Source organism: Liolophura sinensis, chromosome 2 (genome assembly GCF_032854445.1).
Source record: "Liolophura sinensis isolate JHLJ2023 chromosome 2, CUHK_Ljap_v2, whole genome shotgun sequence".
Taxonomy (NCBI): domain Eukaryota; kingdom Metazoa; phylum Mollusca; class Polyplacophora; order Chitonida; family Chitonidae; genus Liolophura; species Liolophura sinensis.
Genome location: NC_088296.1, coordinates 2,272,148 through 2,292,083, shown reverse-complemented (window position 1 = coordinate 2,292,083; position 19,936 = coordinate 2,272,148). Strand labels below are relative to the sequence as shown.

Here is a 19,936-nt window from a genome sequence, read left to right as displayed (position 1 = left end):
ATTGTGGTTTTACTAAAACTGGAAAAACCAGTAATGACGTCGGTCAGGTTTACCAGTTTAAGAAAGAAATAGCAATGGAACTCACATGAAACTACTGATAGCGAGAAAAAATTCATGATGACTGGATTCACGCGACCTCGCCATTCGCTAACTAGCTGTCTGAACAGAAGGAGTCTATCGCGACCTCGCCATTCGCTAACTAGCTGTCTGAACAGAAGGAGTCTATCGCCAGACACCACACGCCATTACTATTACTTTAGCACACTACCATTCAATTAAATTTATTATCCTGAAAAATGAAATATATTTTACTCATTTTGATACAAGTACATAATCTAAGTTTTCATTCCAAATTGTCAGCTTTTTCTGTGACATATAGCCTTCTATTTAAGCTCACAACAACACGTTGTAATTTGTATGAGGATGTTTTTTAAAACATTTACTGTGACAGTACACATGTTCCACGCGAGATGTATACGTCCTACATTTCAATGCAGCACCAACCTCCGAGAAACACGCAAATATCAGAGGTCGCCATGCTCTTCACACTGACATCTTAAGTCCTCCAGCAGACGATCTTCCCTCACTACGACAGGCTCCGCCTCACTTTGTCAACTGAACCACTGATTGACTGACCACACGCCAGTCACATCGCCAGGATAAAGAACGCCCTCTATAAACACTAAATGCACACGATGCATCTGCTGCTGCGATGCATCTGCTGATGAGTTTAACAGCAATGAGTTGCAACTGAACATCTTGAAAACAAAAACGTGAAAAGTTTCGGTTACTACGCCGCCATGGTGCAGGGCAATGGTAAGTAATGCCTTTTAATTTTTCCCTATTTCGCTGAATACAGGGTTAAAATGTGAAACTGCGCGTTCTAAGTTTTAAGGGATCTACACATCTACAATACGTCTAGTTTAAAGTTCACGCTAAATGTAGAATAAACGATAGACATACGCTACTTTGCAGTGTACGAAGTGATGTAACTTATTACTTAGTAACTTAGTAACTACAGTAACTTAGTCCACACTCAGATGAACTGTAAACTGCAGTAATACAAAAGTGATTCATACAGTGGTGTACGTAAGATTTTTACGTACAATGTACGGACCATTCTTTCTCTATTTACGTCTTGTGTAGAGAAGTGGTTTAGGCAGAGAATTGAGATAGGGTTTTTTTTTTACTGCATGATTTGCCCACAAGCCATGTTAGCCCTGACTATCGACTGAGTGCAACACATGTAAGCCTATGTCCTTACATCATTTCTCCCAATTTATGGAAATAATCCGGTAACAGTGTAAATATAATATAACATTCAAATGATGCATTATGTATCGTCACCACGTGGCTGAAATATTGCCGACGTAGCGTCAAGCTGTACTCATCCAATATCCATAACTATGGCTGCGCCCGTCTACATCTGTTGACCATACCGTCTCATTATAAACATTTTGGTTCTTCCAACTTTTATTGAGGTACGGGAAATCTGTATATTCTTCAACATATGGCGTGATATTCAATTCTTAGCCTGTTGAATAATGCTAACTAACTGTGAAACTGTTTGATCCTACCTGTATTCTGTCTGCCAGCAACCTGAGGATGTCGTGGTTTTTCCCGGGTTCGACCCGGTTTCCTCCCACCATAATGTTACCTCCGTCGTATAAATAGTCTTGAGTACGGTGTAAAACACCAATCAAATAAATAAATAAAAATAAATAAATAACTGTATTCTAAACTCCGTGGGACAGACACGTAATGAATGACAGTAAGCGGACTCTCCAAGCCTGGGCTCAGACTGTTAACCAGTAAAACAAAACCGGACGACAAATTCTTAAAGACCGGTATCGTTAATGAAAACTAGCATTACCACATCGTAAAATATACAAATTTTAACAGATAAAAATTAACTTGGTAGTAGAAGCAGCCAACAAGTTTCAGTGATGTAGGAGAGACATACGTGGGTAATATCTAATGCTTCAAATACAATACAGGCTGCGTTGTCCGCAGGACTTTTTGTTTAAACATTGAACCATTTTAGGTCTATGTAATATCCTGTTATGAAATAAGAAGATGTATAAAGTTGACTCAAGATGGCTGAGGTTCTAGGATTTCTTACCCAGCACCCACGTAACTTCGAGGCCTATCAAACTGGCTCAGCACAAAATTCTCCTTTAACCTGTTACATCATGACGGTCTACACCTGACATAAAAATCTCAGTATATACGAGAGCGTATTTCTGTAAGATACCTATAAAATAAAATCAAATATTCCGATTCACTGATGTATGCATGTTCGTGAGATTGGATTCTTTTACTATGGTCTTGTATTTACTGAGATTTGTATTACTTTAGACAAGTTTTGCTAAGATTATCAGTTTTTGGGAGTTATTCCTACATGTAAAGAGCACTCGATAACGTCCGCATTATTCCATTAAAATTGTATAAAATTTTAGGCAGTACAAAGTTTACTTCTAAATCGAAATAATGTTTATATATTCTGCATTAATATTATTAACAGTTGCAAACTAAATGTTTATGTGGTGAGAAAGAAAGAAATGGAAAATAACTTATAAAATAAACTCATTTTATTCCTATCTATGCTTTCGTCCATAAAAAAACTTTTTTTCTTTTTTTTTTTCTTCTGTGCATTACATGCCACATAATAGTATACATCGTATAAATGCCAATTGTGTTCAGAGTTCTAATGCAGCTCACAGCAGAGATTTGCTGGGTAGAAATCGCATGTGCACTGCACTCTCACTTTTTGTAAGGCGTGAGTGACAATAAGCGATCGACGACGCTCGTGTGGGCGCGAGCGCAATTTAGCGTTAGATAAACAGCGCTTATCTTCCACCAGTATGATGTTTATATATGCACGTGACATGTCGCAAAGCTCGTCATTAACGTGTCAAGTGTCGATTGTTTGTGCTGAGCATTCCGGTGATGAAAGTGAAGAATTCTAGCGTATAGAGTATAGCGCAATAATCATATAAATATACCATTAAATAGTTAAATGCATCAACAAATAAATAAATAAATAAATTCTACTGCTGCAGCTTACGGCAGAGATCTACTGCGTAGAACTAGATGTAATCTGACAACAAGGTCAGTAATTAAACTACAGGTTTATCCAGTTGCCCAGGCCCTTTATAATTGTTCCTCTGATTGCTCTCCCGGATGCTTGACAACATTCATTCATTTTTGCCTGAAGGCTTGCGCTCAAACCGCCTCAGTAGTACAGAACTGAATGATGAAACCGGATCCATTAAAAACAATCGTAAAAAAATGTTAGCTTCTTTTTGTAATATGTAATTTATTGTGCTTTTAAGATATTTTGTTTGACAAAAACCCTCTTTTCATAAAATGTGTTTGTTTTATTTCTATTTAGATTACACTGATATAAACAAATCCGTCAACTGTCTGCTGTTTGACCGACCATTCTACTTGTGTCAGCCATGATGTACGTTCTGTTGTTAAGCTTGCTGTCTGTTGGCTTGGTGGACAACAATCCTGTAAGTAGACCTATACATTTTGTTCTTTCTTTATATCTTTAGAGGGGCCTCTGTGGCTCAGTCAGTTAGCGCCGCAGCGCAGCGAAATGACCCAGGAGTCTCTCACCAATGCGGTCGCTTTGAGTTTAAGTCCAGCTTATGCTGGCTTCCTCTCCGGCCGCACGTGGGAAGGTCTTCCAGTAACCTGTAGATGGTCCTGGGTTTCTCCCGGGCCCTGCCCGGTTTCCACCCACCATAATGCTGCCCGCCGTTGAATAAGTGAAATATTCTTGAGTATGGCATAAAACACCAATAACATAAATAAATAAATATATCTTTATTCATTTTTTTAACGTTTGGGCACTTAAGAATTGTTCACTCATACGATAGTCGTCAGTTTTAAGGGTGGAGGATTTTGGAGTGCCCAGGGTAAACAACTGACGCTTGCAGTACCGATGCTGCGGTGTAAACTTCCGACAGTAGGCAGAATACGGAGGAACTTTCCTGCCTTTGTGAGATTACATGTACTTACAAACGCTATTAGCTTGTGATGTGGTGCCAATCGCTTCGTTTTTTGTCGAACCATATTTGCTAATATACTCTGAATTTAGTTTATGCCGATCCTGTAGTCAAAAACGTCACGTTTGTCAAGAAACACCGTCACGCAGCGGTAAATGATCTCGGATTTTTTTTTTTTCAGGGCAAAATACTCTAATGGTAAAAGCAATCCTACAAGCATTTGTAATTGTTCATTAAATAAGGTTTTTGTTAATAGTTTACATGACCAATGAAAACCTCTGATTATTTAACAAATGGCACGTTGGATATAAGTTATATTACTCGTTTTAATACTAGACATAAAAAGAATTATTGACATATTCCCAATGGGTCGGTACCCACTCCATCAAGACCCCACCCTCTTCTGCAAATAAAAATGATAAAAAGCGAATAAGTTTCAAATTATTATTCAGTGAATTCTTTTTCAGATCAATGGCGGGATTACAGTTGACAGTCTTCATATTCGGTCTGATGTCAGACATCGGTTTTCAGAGACGCGCGTGAGCAGCCGGATATCAAACACAGCGGATATTGCGCAGGAGGTCACCCTTGACGTCCGGTTGCCGAATGAAGCCTTCATTTCCGCCTTCTCAATGTAAGTGTCCTCCAGACTGATACATATAATGGAATCCTTTCATTTAAGGCAAAGAATGTACAAGATCAAAGTAATCATAGTTACATGCTTATTAATAGCTCTACCTATACCTTTCTTCACTACAGTGCATTTATTTTAGCGAGTCGCCTGAATTTTGTTGTCTGTAAAATCTCGCTACCAAAATTGCCTTTAGCCAATGACACCTAACAACACAAGCTCTACACATGGGTATGTTGCATGTCCATATTCTTTCAACGAATATCAAATTGGAACACTTTTTCTACTTCATAATGTTAAACCGCATAAGCTTAGTTTTGACGCCAAGAATTTATTGCCTTGGGTGGCGTCATAATTATTCTAAAGCCAGTGGCATGCTGGATATTGGGCGTGAAGAGTAATTTGTTTTACAATATTGGTGCGCCAACGTGCGGTTAGAGCAAACTCCACGTAGTAACACAGTCTACACTACACCCTCGGCCAATAAACTACACTTCTCTCTCACAAGAAAATTTCCTATCAACCAGCTTTAAAGGTCATATACTTCAAAATATAAAATGAAACTCATTTATTAACACTATATTAAAACGTGTAAACAATTTCACATTTGGCAGTGTCAGAAACAGGGGTACAGTAAAATCGATAGCAGTTTAGGTGACTAGTGTTTACTTCCGTCAAAATATACTGAACTCTGCCCAATATCCAGCCAGCATGCCACTGGTTTTTTTAATAATTATTACGTATCCCAAGGCAACGTATTTTTGCCGTCGAAACCGAGCTTACGGACTTTAGCATTATGAATAAGAAAAAGTGCTTTAACTTCATGTTAATTGCAATATGGTAAACTTCAAACATATTAGTGTGTAGAGCTTGTTTTGTTACGTTGCACTGAATAAAGACAATTTTGGTGGCGAGTGATGACTGATTTTACAGACAGCTTAAAATAAGCGACTCTCTAAAAGAAGTAGACTATAACAGCACTGGTCAAATATATGAACACACATAAGTGTGCGCATTACTTGAAGACGTGTCGCACGTCTTCAAAAAAATAAAAAAAATAAATGTACCACATATAAATCTTTGGATGTTTTTATTAATTTTTCGAAGTACTTAGAGCCGTACATTAGGCCTCAGAACTGATATCAAGACGTGTGCCTCCAACTTCATGAGATATCAGACTCATCAAGGTTTTCTTTATAAATATAAAAAACCCTGAGCTGTATACACATAAATACACCATGCACTTTCGTGTGTAACTTTCAGGCTGATAGATGGCGCTGTATATCCGGGTCACGTGGAAGAAAAAGAAGCTGCGGACCAAAAGTTCGAGTCCGCGGTGCAATCCGGGCAGTCTGCGGGCAAAGTTGCCACGTCAAGGTATAGATTTCGTTAGACAAAATCTGCGAAAGTGGAGGCATACTATATACCTTATTGTTTTTTTAGGGCTCGATAAGCTTTCGGCCCTTTCAAGAAAAAAAAACATAGCTTTTGTAAAGTGGTATATTATAATTTAACCTTGGGTCATTATTGTTATTTATTAAAGTATTAATTTGCTTCGACACATACATTATTTATATACAGTTGTTTTAATATGGCAAATACTGTCAGTTGTGAAATTATTTCTTCATTTTCATCAAGATTTTTAGGTATACGTACAACGTTAGATGTAATCGTTACAAATAAACCACACTAAGTTTTCCTTTGGCTCCGTTTCACGAAAATAATTGTAAGAAAGTCATAAAAACAAATTAGCGACACATTCATATAAGTTACACTTGATTTTTGTAAACTGTAAGTTTCTATAGTACTCTCCAGAAGCTTGCAATACAGAATCATGCTGTGTAAAGTGGTTTTTGTCGGATTATTTCTCATTAAATTACTTCTTTTCACCTAGTTTTCAGTCCGATGAGCCTTACTTCACCTTTTTTACCTATCATTTCATATTAAACTCATTCACCATATTAACACTCTTTTCTCCTATCCACAACCTGAGTTCGCATAAATACGTTGGAAAGAGAACGGGGAGGGGGGAAGGGTTACAGAATATCTTGTACTTTATGAGTTTCCTGATTGTTTCTGAGCCATTTCTCCCTCACTTGTCACAGCGCAAGAGAAACCAACGACTTTGTGGTGAGCGTCAACGTGGCCGCGCGCAGTGACGTCATGTTTAATTTGACGTACCAGGAGCTGCTCCAGCGTCGACTGGGCCTGTACGAGCACGTGATCCACATCAATCCCGGACAAGTCGTGCCGGATCTCCAAGTCCACGTGTTTATTAACGAGACAAGGGAGATAACTGAACTGACCGTGCCGGAATTGACTGGGGACAGGCTCACAGCTAATGTAATCACAGGTACGTATATGTGTCCTTGCGAATGACTCTAATGGTGGCGACGTAAGACGTCAGAATGGACTTGTTCACAAAGTCATTTTGACACAAGGCCTAAAACAAAGCCTAATTTTGACAGGATGGAATTTGCAGCTGGGTGTTCATACTTAGAAGAACGGTTAACTAGTAAATGTAGAGCTCGTGTTTAGCGGTCGATTTGACGCTTATATTTAGGATATTACGTTGGAATGGATTTGTATGGTCATGCTAGAAACCATTTTGTCAAATGAAACCCTGTTTCTGGTTTCTTTCCTTCCCATTCCAATCCAGACAATCCGTTAAAACCATACAAAGCTCCAAGAGATTTTATTTTTATTGCTAAGACATCAAGAACTTTAACATGTCTAACAAGTGATATGGGCACAAAACGTAATGTAGCTGTTATTTGCACAGTTAAAAGAGCAGTTAAAGGTCCCACTTGGGTAACACTATTGGATGTTTATGAATCAAAAATGTTGCGTTAAGGCGTCGAAAGTGATGCTGTGATAAATGTTAACTTATTTTTGCGTTGGCAACATTATATCTTATTTCACCTGATGGCGTAGTTGTTTGTGTTTCGCATGTCTCATCATTTCCTTGATGCTTCTGTCTTACTATTCGGTTTGTTCTTCCACAATTCAGTGCCATTCCTGTCACTCCCTCGATGTTCCCGTCTCCCATTGGCACTGTCCCGTTTGCTCTTTCACAACCCAATGTGTTTCCTGTCGTTTTCTTGATGTTTATATCTCACACATATGTAGGCTCTATTCAGTTTGCTCTTGCAAAACTCAGCGTGCTTTCTGCCATTTCCTAGATGTTTTTTTGTGTTCTCACCTAGACACTATCCAATATGCACTTCCACAACTCACTGAGTTTCCAGTCGTTTCTTCGATGTTTCTGTCTCACCCACATGTAGACACTATTCAGTTTGCTTATGCACAACACAATGTGTTTCCTGTCGTTTCCTTTATATTTATGTCTCACACACATGTAGGCTCCATTCGGTTTGCTCTTGCAAAACTCAGTGTGCTTCCTATCATTTCCTTGATGTTTTTTGTGTTCTCACCTAGGCACTATCCAGTATGCTCTTGCACAACTCATTGTGTTAATAGTTATTTCATCGATACTTCTTTCTGACTTAGTCACTACTCGGTTTGTTCTTGAGCACAATTTGGTATTTTTTCTGTCATTTCCTTGATGTATCTTTCTCACCAAAACACTATTCAGTTTGCTCTTGCAAAACTCCATTTTTTCTTGTGGTTTCCTCGATGTTGCTTTTTCATCTAGCGACTAACCGCTTTGCCCGAATAAGGAGCCTGACAGCAAACTCGGCAGAAGTGACGTTCTCCCCAACCCCCGAGCAGCAGGTGGACTACTCATCACGAGGGGGTAGCCGGGCAGTTTATCGTCAACTATGACGTGGATCATACCGTGAATCTGGAGGGAGAAATACTGGTACGTACAGGGACCAACTGAACGCAGGCTCTTTTTTGCACTGATTTTTATTATTATTTATTACATATCTACTTATGTGACGGCGCACTTTTACTGATCTTCTTTCGGAGAGGAAAAATAAAGCACCATCTTTCTCCTGAAAACCCACTACATAATTACGCAGCTGAAGCAACGCGAGCTGGATTTCAACTAAATCCCTCGTCTCCTTAGCGCTTCACCATCACAGCCTTTGGCTGTTTTAACCATTCTATTCCATTAAGCTTGGCGTAACACGAGATGTGAAGACGCGGCTCAACTCATCTCATCTAGCCATTGACAGTTGAACTCAATCGCCGATGTGTCAAAGACTTACGATTCATCCGGCATACACGTAGCGATCGGAGTGTAATTGTGGCATCAGTAATTGGCATCGTTACTTCGCGCGCACATAAGGTTTTCCGACCCAACGCTACATCTGAGAAGAAATTGTTTTTTGTTTCCAGGTATCTGATGGTTATTTCGTACATTTCTTCGCGCCGGAGAATCTTTCACCGATTGGGAAACGTATAGTATTTGTGTTGGATACCAGTGGTTCTATGGCTGGCCGGAAAAACCGTCAGCTCCGCGAAGCTCTTCTTTTCATCCTCGGAGAACTGCGGCCTGTCGACGAATTCGCCATCCTGCTCTTCAGTAATGTGGTCACAGCATGGAATTTGGAGGGATTGATACCAGCTACTGTTGAAAACATCGCTAGAGCTAAACAGTTCGCTAACACCATCGGGGCGTCAGGAGGTGAGTTTAAATGTGCTGACTCAAGCAAATCATAAGCAAAATATCTTGAATATCAAGTGATACATTCCCTGTGCATATGTTTTCACGATTGCCACAAGGTGTCCACACTCGTTCGAAATAGAAGTTAGTTATCGGTGACGTTTGCATTTTGGCTCATATGTACACGTTGTAGCCAAATACTTTATAAAAAACACTTGTTTTCCACTAAGTCGCAATCATGATACATTTTTTTTTGTTCTTACTTTTATTTTATTTGTTGTTGTTGTTATTTGCTTTATCTTTTCCCAGCTTTTAACTGCAATTCTTAAAATGTTTGTCTGTTTATTGATTTATTCGGTCCTAATTTCCACTTCATTATTTATCATTTTGCTGCAGGTACGAACATCAACGACGCTCTATTGAGAGGATTACATACTCTATCCTACCACGACACAAAACCGCCCATGCTGTTGTTCCTGACTGACGGACAGGCCACTTCGGGGGTGACAAATTCCAACACAATTTTAGAGAACGTTCGTCAAGCGCGTCACAGTCGCCAGTCCATCTACTCGTTAGCATTCGGGGCGTTTGCGGACTTCGAACTCCTCCGGAAATTGTCAATCAGGAACAAAGGTTTCGCGCGCAAGATTGTCGAAGATGCTGACGCTGCTCTGCAGCTTGCCGGGTTTTACAACGAGATCTCTTCGCCGTTGTTATCTGAGGTGAAGTTTAAGTATATCAGTGATTTAGTCGACAATCAACTTTGACGAAATCGGATTTCCCAACCGTGTTCAGTGGTTCCGAAATCATGGTAGCCGGACGGTACGATGTGTCTCCAGACACGGCTTCTCGTATGCTTACCATTGTCATAGACAGCGGTCAGTCATCCACGGCGACATTTCAAAGAATAACCGTGACTCTGCCTCAGTACCCAAAACCTACACCCACCGTGTCGACCACAGCAGTCCCCTCTACAAACCAGGAGCCCACCTCCCTAGAACGCCTGTGGGTTTATCTAACCGTGAAACAGCTGATCGAGAAAACACTGGGAAATTGACGATCCATCCTCGACAGAATTCCAACAAGCAAAAGCGGAAGCACTCAGGCTGTCTCTGAAGGTACACACATACTCTGTTTTATTGGCAATGTTTAGCATGCACAGGAACTTGTTGAACAAACAGACAGACAAGCTCTGTTACATGAGATCGAATGATCCATATGTCGGTTGATTTTGCGTAGTTCGCTAATATCAGTGCTCACGAGGCTTTGCTTCGAATACACACGAGGGTTCACGATGCTTGTAGGTCTGTATGCGCTGTTTTACCTTCGTTCAAGGCGACATGTATTTCTTTATTTCTTGAAAACAACATTTCCAAAACCTACGTTTTTATAGGCAACTATCATGAAAAAAAAATCTATACATCGAAATAGACAATCGTATACTATCCGTCAACCAAAATGGTCGTTCCAGGTCAATAATGGCTAGGCCAACTCAAAAAATACAAACCTCCGAAGAACTAAAAAGGTATATAAAGCACGAAATTAGGACCGACTCATACAAACATCAGCCGGCTTTTTAATGAAGTTGGAAATGTGCAAAACATGTTGTAGGCGTATAAGTAAAATCGTTATTCAAATCGAGTACCATTATATTATACATGTTGTCTACTATAAAATATCTATCTCAGTTTGCACAATTAATTGCAACCGTTTTTATAACCAACATGGTGATATAATTCAACACGATGAACGCCATTAGTCCCACATTACGCGAATTTAGACACAATCGCGAAGAAGAATGCCAGAAATTGTAGACGCTCTCTTCAAACTGACCTACTAGAAAATTGTACGCATTTTAAAAAAAATGTAAAACTTTGCGAAGGCGTTTGATGGAATAACCTGGATACACTAGTTTTTGCAGCAGTAAGTTTTAACGTGGATTGACTTAAACAAAAGGCTTTATTTAAAATTAATCCCGAATCAAATATGACTGTTTCTCCGATACGGTAGCTATAAGCATCGCCTGTGGGTACAAAGGACGTACACAGTAAGAGGACAACAAATGTTACAGACATTTATACTTATACTGAAATTTTAATTTTGTGGTCATTGGAAACTTAACATATTCGTGTTTCAAAAAGAATAATAAGTGATACGAAAAAAGTCAATGGAAACTAATTAATCTGTTGTTTTTTTCTTAAAAATGCAACGCGCTCATGAAAATGTTTTTTATTTGAAAGTCTTTCTAAATCATACACAAACTTCTAATAGTACATGGCCTCTTGCTGGATCAGTAAAGTTCTTTGTTCAAATGTGGAGATAAAGGTATTGTTGTGTTCCGTGCCTCACTCCATATTTGACTAGCAGAATAAAGTATCGTATACTACTGAATTTTAAATGGAAGTTTTTTATTCTTCAAAATTTGTTTAATTTATTTACAGCTTCTACTTAAATTTTATTAGGGATTATCCGCCCGAATTACCTATAAACTTCAGTGCGTGGGTGGTTTAACTGTCTGAAATATGCTTTCTTACATCAGTTAAATGTATTGTAATTGTTCTTCTATTTGTCTTCACTTGACAGTACCAGTTTGTTACCCCTTACACATCAATGATTGTGACAAAGCCACAGACCAGAGAAGGGGCTCATACAACCATTCAGCCAGCCATTTTAGGTGAGTCACAGTAAATTACCTTCCATTTCATCTCCAAAAAGTGTATTTTTCAAGTCAAATGTATATAATAAAATAGTAATTTTCTTTTTGAAATTTACATTTCCTTTGCATCGTCCTACTTTTCACACAAATTCCAAAACAGCTTTTTATATAAACAATCGAGATAGTTCAGAAATTGCAATTTTTTAAAGGAGAGGATATTAGGACATTTATGGTATGTCGGGTCAATAACATGAAAGAGATTCAGCCGGTTTGTCTTTTAAGGAGACTCTGTATGTTTGTTTAGCAGCGTTAGCACTGTATGAGACCCGCTCGAAGACATGGGTTACCCGTAACACGGTCCTAATTTGTGTATCATCCAAGGTCAAGGAATCTGTTCAGCTCATACTCCTGCATTCTCGTTTTCCATCACTGCCACCACAAACAAAGTTTTGTCCAGAAATCTTGAAAAACGCGGAGATAAGTGTGGTCAAATTAATGAGGCAGGAGATAATACCAGGAAGCATCGTCCCAAACTTAGATTCTTAGATAACATACATTATCTTCATTCTCAAGATGAGTCTGGCCAAGATCTGAAACAATTTCTTGCTGAAAACTGATAAAACAGTTGCACTCGAGGACATCAGTGGTGTGAGCGAAAGTGTGCGTCGCTCGGGCTCCAAATGTCAAGCTTGTCTAGTGGTGGCAATGATCTAAAATGAGCAAGAGTGGCACATGCGCTGTAAGGTGCGTGATAGATTAGCACCACTCCCACAATACTGCAGTCATATCTGAGTGATCACTATACATATGTTGCATGTTGTAAGTGGGAAAGGATAATTGTCAGGCCAGCCAGGTGACTCTCAACGACTCCACGGTTGACAATTTCTGACATCGATGAGTGTCGTATGCTTTAGTATACTGGAATGCATAGAGCAGACAAGGGAAGATAACAGCTGTGGAATAATTAAAGCTATCCCATAATTTGAACGTGTCAGTGATATAACATTAGTGATGTAAATTTTCAGCACTCCATGAGTTATGTAAATAAAGCAAAATCTTGATTGGTCACCTGAACTTTCATTGACAAGCGTATGCAATGAAAAAGTACAACTGCATACCAAACTACTCCTATTGTTTATGGCCGTGGGAAAAAAGTCAGGATAGCGATCACTCACTGTATCGGACAACAGTTCCTTGGAGCCACTGTATCGGACAACAGTTCCTTGGAGCCACTGTATCGGACAACAGTTCCTTGGAGCCACTGTATCGGACAACAGTTCCTTGGAGCCGCTGTAGGCCTATCGGACAACAGTTCCTTGGAGCCACTGTATCGGACAACAGTTCCTTGGAGCCACTGTATCGGACAACAGTTCCTTGGGGCCACTGTATCGGACAACAGTTCCTTGGAGCCACTATATCGGACAACAGTTCCTTGGAGCCAGACGGGTTTTTGGACAGAGGATAGGCATAACATTTATTATCATGAAATATGAAAAAATAGCAAAGGTTGGAGAAAGGGAATGAAGCGTTTGGCACTGTAAGCCTCACCAAGGTACCAGTGCTCACAGACGGTGAACTCAAGCTCCGTCATCAACGACAGCATCATGCCTCAGTATAAAATTGCCACGAAGTTAACAACCTAAAAAGTTTACTTACTACTTTGTAGAGCACCAAAAAGTTGTCTCGTGTGTATGAACTGGTCTGCAACTGATGTACCTCATCATTTCTGTAAGGTCTAGTACATTCTATTTGCCACATCGAATACGATATTAGTAAGACAAGCACATACGTTTTGAAAGCTTACATTTGAATATTTTGTTCAGTATGGTTCTCGAAATCACCGCTTGTCGCACCCTGCAGGTCATCGGGTGACGTCAAAGACATGACCTAGTTTTAGGTCACACTTTTGTATGAACGTCCACACCAAATATATTGATAAATGAACAGCTATGACGGTTATATTTTCAAAAAAAAGCAAAACTCGTCGTCTTATAGCACACTAATGCACTGTGTTATGTTTTCTGTTCACGGAAATCACAGATTTCCTAAATGTTGTCTACAACTATATGTAGCTAAATGTGTAGTTTGGCTCCATCCGTTTCACATATATCGATATCAGTAGGCATCTCATTTACATACTTGTCAAAACAAACAGTCGTTGTCTTCTCTATCAACCACCTAAATCCATTCAAAACAAATTATGAGATAAATAGGATGTACAATTCGTGACCCATTATATCAAATTTATAATACTCGTGATGCCATTTGTATCTGTTTAAAAATTAAAATTAAACCCCTCGTTTAATACAGTTAATATAATGGCCCACTTATTCTATACCCTGTATGAATATAGCCTCGTAAATCGCATACAGGCGATACTACTTGAATGAATGGGGCGATGGTTGGCTCAGGCCGGTTGCCGATGCACATCACATTTTGCAGTATGTAGACAAGTTCTCGAATATAACCAATCAAAACTCCCTGACATCTGGCTATGAACTGCCGAGAATCTTTGGTGTATTCAAGACGTTTTAAATCTTGCTCTACGAAATTGTTTCGTGCATAAGATGATGTAAAGCGAAAGGTAGAGAGCAACACATGCGCTGTACTCTATATGTTGTACAATTCTAGCCATGATAATGCGAACTGTAAGTTTGAGACTGCCCCAGAAGTGAATTAAAATGCACATGGTTTTACAGCTGAGGGGTGAAAAGTTACAGGAAACAGCCACTACCCCACCCCCACCCCCTCCCACACACACACACACACACACACACACCGTCCCATCACACACATTTGTTTTACACAAACGCCATCTCAATTTCAATCTGCTTCCCGTCTACAGGAACCCTGACAACGTCTGCATCGTACCACGCTGTGGTCACCACAACCACAACCAGGGTGTACAGAGGATTTACCACATTATTAACTTGGGGGACATCACTATACCGAACAACGATTCCGTTCACCACTGTTATATACGGAACATCAAGGGCGACAACAACACCACCTCATCCTACTTTTCTTGGGAGCAGAGGGACCACGTCTCCAACAATAGCCCGAACAACGACCCCTCGTCCACCGACGACAACGACGACGACGACGTTGGCCCAGACGACTACACCAGAGACGTATGGTGAGTAATTTATGTTGGGTTACCTGCAGATTACGTGTCAGTGGGTATCTATGCTCCCTGTGATATCCCCCTGGACGTACGTGGGAAGGTCTTTTAGCAAACTGCTGATGGTTGTGGGTGTCAAGGTTTCCTCCTACCATAAGTGAAATACTCTTGAGCACGACGACAAAACACTGGTCAAATATATATATATATATATATATATATATATATATATATATATATATATATATATATATATATATATACATGTATTCATGTGATTCACCTCTTACATGAGACCTTTTGCCCACCAATACTGTGTCGTTGTTGTTCTGGTGTAGATACATATACTCTATATGCTATTGGTGGAAGACAAGTGGTTTTAAACAAATGATCATCACACAGGAACAGTGCATGGAAGCAGGAGAATTGTCCAGTGTTATGTCAAAGGCTGGGTCTTGGGAAGTGCAGTAGAAACATTTCGGAATTTCATATATTTTGTCCGTCTGCTTCAGGGTATTTGTCGAGAGTTTTTTTTTCTGAGAGGTTTGGTCGGGAGGTCTGGTAGAGAGGTTTTTTTCTGAGAAGATTGGTCTGGAGGTTTGGTCTGGAAGGTTTGGTAGGGAGGTTTTATCTGAGATGTTTGGTCTGGAAGGTTTGGTCGAGAGGTTTTTTTCTGAGAGGTTTGGTCTGGGAGGTTTGGTGGGAAGGTTTTGTTGGGAGGTTATATACCGGAGGTTTGGTCTGGAATGTTTTTCTGGGGGGTTGGAAGTCCTGGCCCTAAACCGGGGCAGTACTGTAAATTTGTCCAGATTGGCATCGCCCTGTTTCTAGAGGATTTAGTTTGCAAAAAGATGAGATGTACATGTAACTGTTTACATGTAATGTTTCAGTTTTCCCAGCCGGGGTTTTTGTCCAAAAAAACAGTGAATCTCCAAACACGTCTGTCTGCTTGGATCTCGTGACATCCGGTCCCTTGGAACCGTCAGCAGTTGTACTTCTCAATGATACTACAAACCGTAAGTTTCACACCATTCAGTCTCAAAACCTGAAACCAATGTATATTTCAAAATATTTTTTGCAAATATTGAATGATTGAGTCTGCTACGAAGGAGATATTAAATAAAATAATTAAATTAAATAACTCGTTACTTGTTGTTGACGTTTAAGGTAAAACATAGGAAGGTTCTCAGCACAAGTTATGGAAACTACGAAAATTTAATGGGATGTTTAATCTGGGTATAAATGTCTAATAGATATGTCAGTGTAACGCCGTTGTGTTAGTTTACATTCTGGTCCACTTTTGACACCCAATCAATAGGAAAGGCTGTGTTGGTTTACATTCCGGTCCACTTTTGACACCCATTCAATAGGACAGACTGTGTTATCTCACCAATTTAACACTTCAGTTTTGTTATCTTGATGCAGTCAAAGATAACACATTTTAGTCATGTTTTCTGCTTTTCTGTACATGATTAAAGTCTTTTGTGTCATCTTGTTGTTTTAATGTTGCTTATTGACTTTGCCTTTTTAACGTCACATTCAAAACGATTTCACTTATTCAACGGCGGTCGTTTTTAAATAGTCTTTGACAAATACCGGCTGTATCCAGTCTAGGTGATTTGTTGTCGTGTTACATGCAGTTCATATGTAAACTTCCCTCATGTTAACACAGACCTGTCAGTAACAGGACATCTCCAGCCTGACGCATATGACCGCCACAGGAAGCTGCAGTCAGTGTCCGTGCGCATGAACGGAAATGACCTACTGGCTGTGGACTTGACATCGATCCGTACACGTGATAGAACTTATCGTTGGTGGCAACTGAGTTCTTTAAGCTCTGAAGGCTTTACGGTGTATGGTGGTGACACCATTGAATTGACAACCCCAGGGAATGTGAGTCTGGCGTTACAAAAGTATGGAATTGAAACGAGGCGATCGCTATCCAGCCCCTTTATCTCAGTGGCCGTAAAGAACGCTGCTAATCTGTCCCCTGATTCAACAGGGTTGATTGGTAAGTAAACTGCCTTGTGCTAAATATTCAGCACATTAAGACAAAATTTCATGTGAAGTTTCCTGTAAAATCATCTCTATTTCAAACGCTATATGACCACGGCCAGCTTTATGCTAGGAAGAAATTGCTTGGCCCGGAAACCAGGTTCCATGGTAAATGTATAAAAAATACACCAAGTCTGACCGCGTTTAAATAACGTTGAACGTGTACGTAAATTCTTTACACATTTAGGTACTTGTACGCTGACAAGCACTTGTGCACAAGAGGACTTGGTCCTGTTCTAATTACAATCTCAAGTCACTCTCTTGTTTTCATTTCTGCACATGAGGACTTGGTCCTGTTCTAATTACAATCTTAAGTCACTCTCTTGTTTTCACTTGTGCACAAGAGGACTTGGTCCTGTTCTAATTACAATCTTAAGTCACTCTCTTGTTTTCACTTCTGCACAAGAGGACTTGGTCCTGTTCTAATTACAATCTCAAGGCACTCTCTTGTTTTCACTTCTGCACAAGAGGAGTTGGTCCTGTTCTAATTGCAATCTCAAGGCACTCTCTTGTTTTCACTTCTGCACAAGAGGACTTGGTCCTGTTTTAATTACAATCTCAAATCACTCTCTTGTTTTCACTTCTGCACAAGAGGTCTTGGTTCTATTCTACTTACAATCTCAACTCACTCTCTTGTTTTTACAGGTTCCTTACTGAATAGAGATAGTCAGCAGTACGCGACGTTCAGAACAATCCCGGGCGTTTTTACGGACGGAACAGACTGTAACCGTATAACGGATCCCCAGGAACTCGGAGTGCTGACTGGGCCACTGACGGAAGTACAGTGATGCACCTCAGAAACATACTGCATTTCTGATAATACACACCCTCTATTTATGTTTTGTTACAACTTTTGCTACCCACTGCAATATCTATAATTTATAGCTTTTAAACTAAGACATTTTCTCTTACTTTAAAACAAACTAATATCTCTTTCTGCTAAGCTTATAGTCAAATCTTGTCTTAAATTAACCTCCATGCTGTTCGATGTCGAGGTAAATTCCATTAAATATGGCTGACAAAACCTTTACATACATAAGTATTTTTCAGGTCCCTGGAGAACGTCATTACAGCGCAAGAGAATGTCCCGGTTCAAGGGCGGTAACTCTGGAGACAATGCGCTTTTAGCACATATATAGCGTTTAAATATTCTTTCACACGGCACGATTTGACGAAACTTCCGATGAACTTTCCAAGTGCACTCAACAAAAATACAAACGCACGAAGCAATTTTTCATATTTTTACCCTCCCAGGATTAAATAAAGTGTTTACTGGACAATTAGGTTAAGTATTCATTATCAACTGTCATTTCAATTTCCATCAGATTTTCACGTTTTCGGGCAGTAATCCAGAGGCTCTGACAGCGTGAAAACAGAGTGGTCGGTGTTCACAGTTCATGTTCTTCGTGATGCTAACAGTGGACAAACTCGGTACTAAGTGCTGTGAACTGTGATTACCGACCACTCTGTTTTCACCCTGGCATACTCATCCGGTTTATTTACCTAAAATGTAAAAATGTGATTGAAATTGAAGCCACGGTTGTAAATGAATGCTTACCTTAACTGTTGAGCTAACACGTTATTTAATACTGCAGATAAGTCAATATAAAATCGTGTGTTTTTATTTTTAGTATATAACACCATCTTAGTTCATTCGATTCATAGCATTAGATCAAAATTATTGCCATTTGCTGAATGTACATCTTCACCCCCTTAAGAACAAGCCTTATAACACCCCTTAAGAACAAGCCTTACAACACCTTATAACACCCTTTAAGAACGAGCCTTACAACACTTTATAACACCCCTTAAGAACAAGCCTAATAACACCCCTTAAGAACAAGCCTTATAACAGCTTAACGCAGTCTTACATTACATTACTTCATATTCTCACTTCTTACTACACTGCACATTTACGGTGATTTATGCAATAAAATAATTTTGCAAGCTTTAGTAAGGTTGAACAGTTGCTTATCTCAAAATATTGGGGAATATTAGAGAAGCCATAGGAGAAAAAGCAGTCTGCCTCAGAAGCTATATTCAGGACATAGTGCATTGCAGTCAGGAATCGGAATCAAGTTTTGGAAGTCGTGTTTGGAGTTTGCGTCATGATATCCCGTTTGGCAAACACACAGCGACCATCCAAAAAACAAAAACACACTAAGCAAAAGAGCAATAAGACAGACAGAAGCTTTCAGTGTACAGGACAAACAACTTCACGTGACACTGTTATAGCATTATGTCATTGGGCCATGCATCCATGCATTTTTATTTCACTCGTTGTAACGTAAGGAACTTTACATGGATTCGAGCGCAGTTTCAAGTCGAAAATCTAGACAAAAACATTTTCTTAAGAAATTGGATTGGAATTGAATTCCAGGCTGCCACCGAAGACTAATGTTGAACCATCCGCATGATCATGTGCTCTTGTCAATCCCGCCTATGACACGTTACGCGCATGCGTACTGATGCACCACTTGAAACAGCTATCTGGCTTATACAAGAACTGTTGCACGCCGCAAAAAATGCATGTCGTTGTGCACCTATAGAACCTTTGCCAAATGAGAAATGGCCCCTGTTTGGCAAGCTTTTCCACGGATCAACTGACCGACGGTCAGACCTAGCGACTGAACATGGTCGCGGGTGAAATAAGTTTCGTCTAGCGAGCCAGAGCGAATCTTTTGCGAGCATATTGCGACGTATATACTGATACGGTGTAAGAACGGAGCTCGGAGTTGGTCGCAGTCGGTCGTTTCCACTCTCCAGCGGTGGCAAATGTTCTGGCTATGACCAGAACGTTTTGGGTATCGCCCTGGCTCGATAGCCGAAACTCTCTTGCGTGAGAGACCCGCTGTAAGAGCCCTTTTTCGCAAATAGCTAGACA

General features: G+C 39.8%; 1 pseudogene; it reads left to right on the top strand.

Annotated features, from left to right (window-relative positions):
* LOC135462995 (inter-alpha-trypsin inhibitor heavy chain H4-like) overlaps positions 1-19,297 on the top strand; it is a 32,324-nt pseudogene extending 13,027 nt beyond the window's left edge.
* The last annotated feature ends 639 nt before the right edge of the window (positions 19,298-19,936 follow it).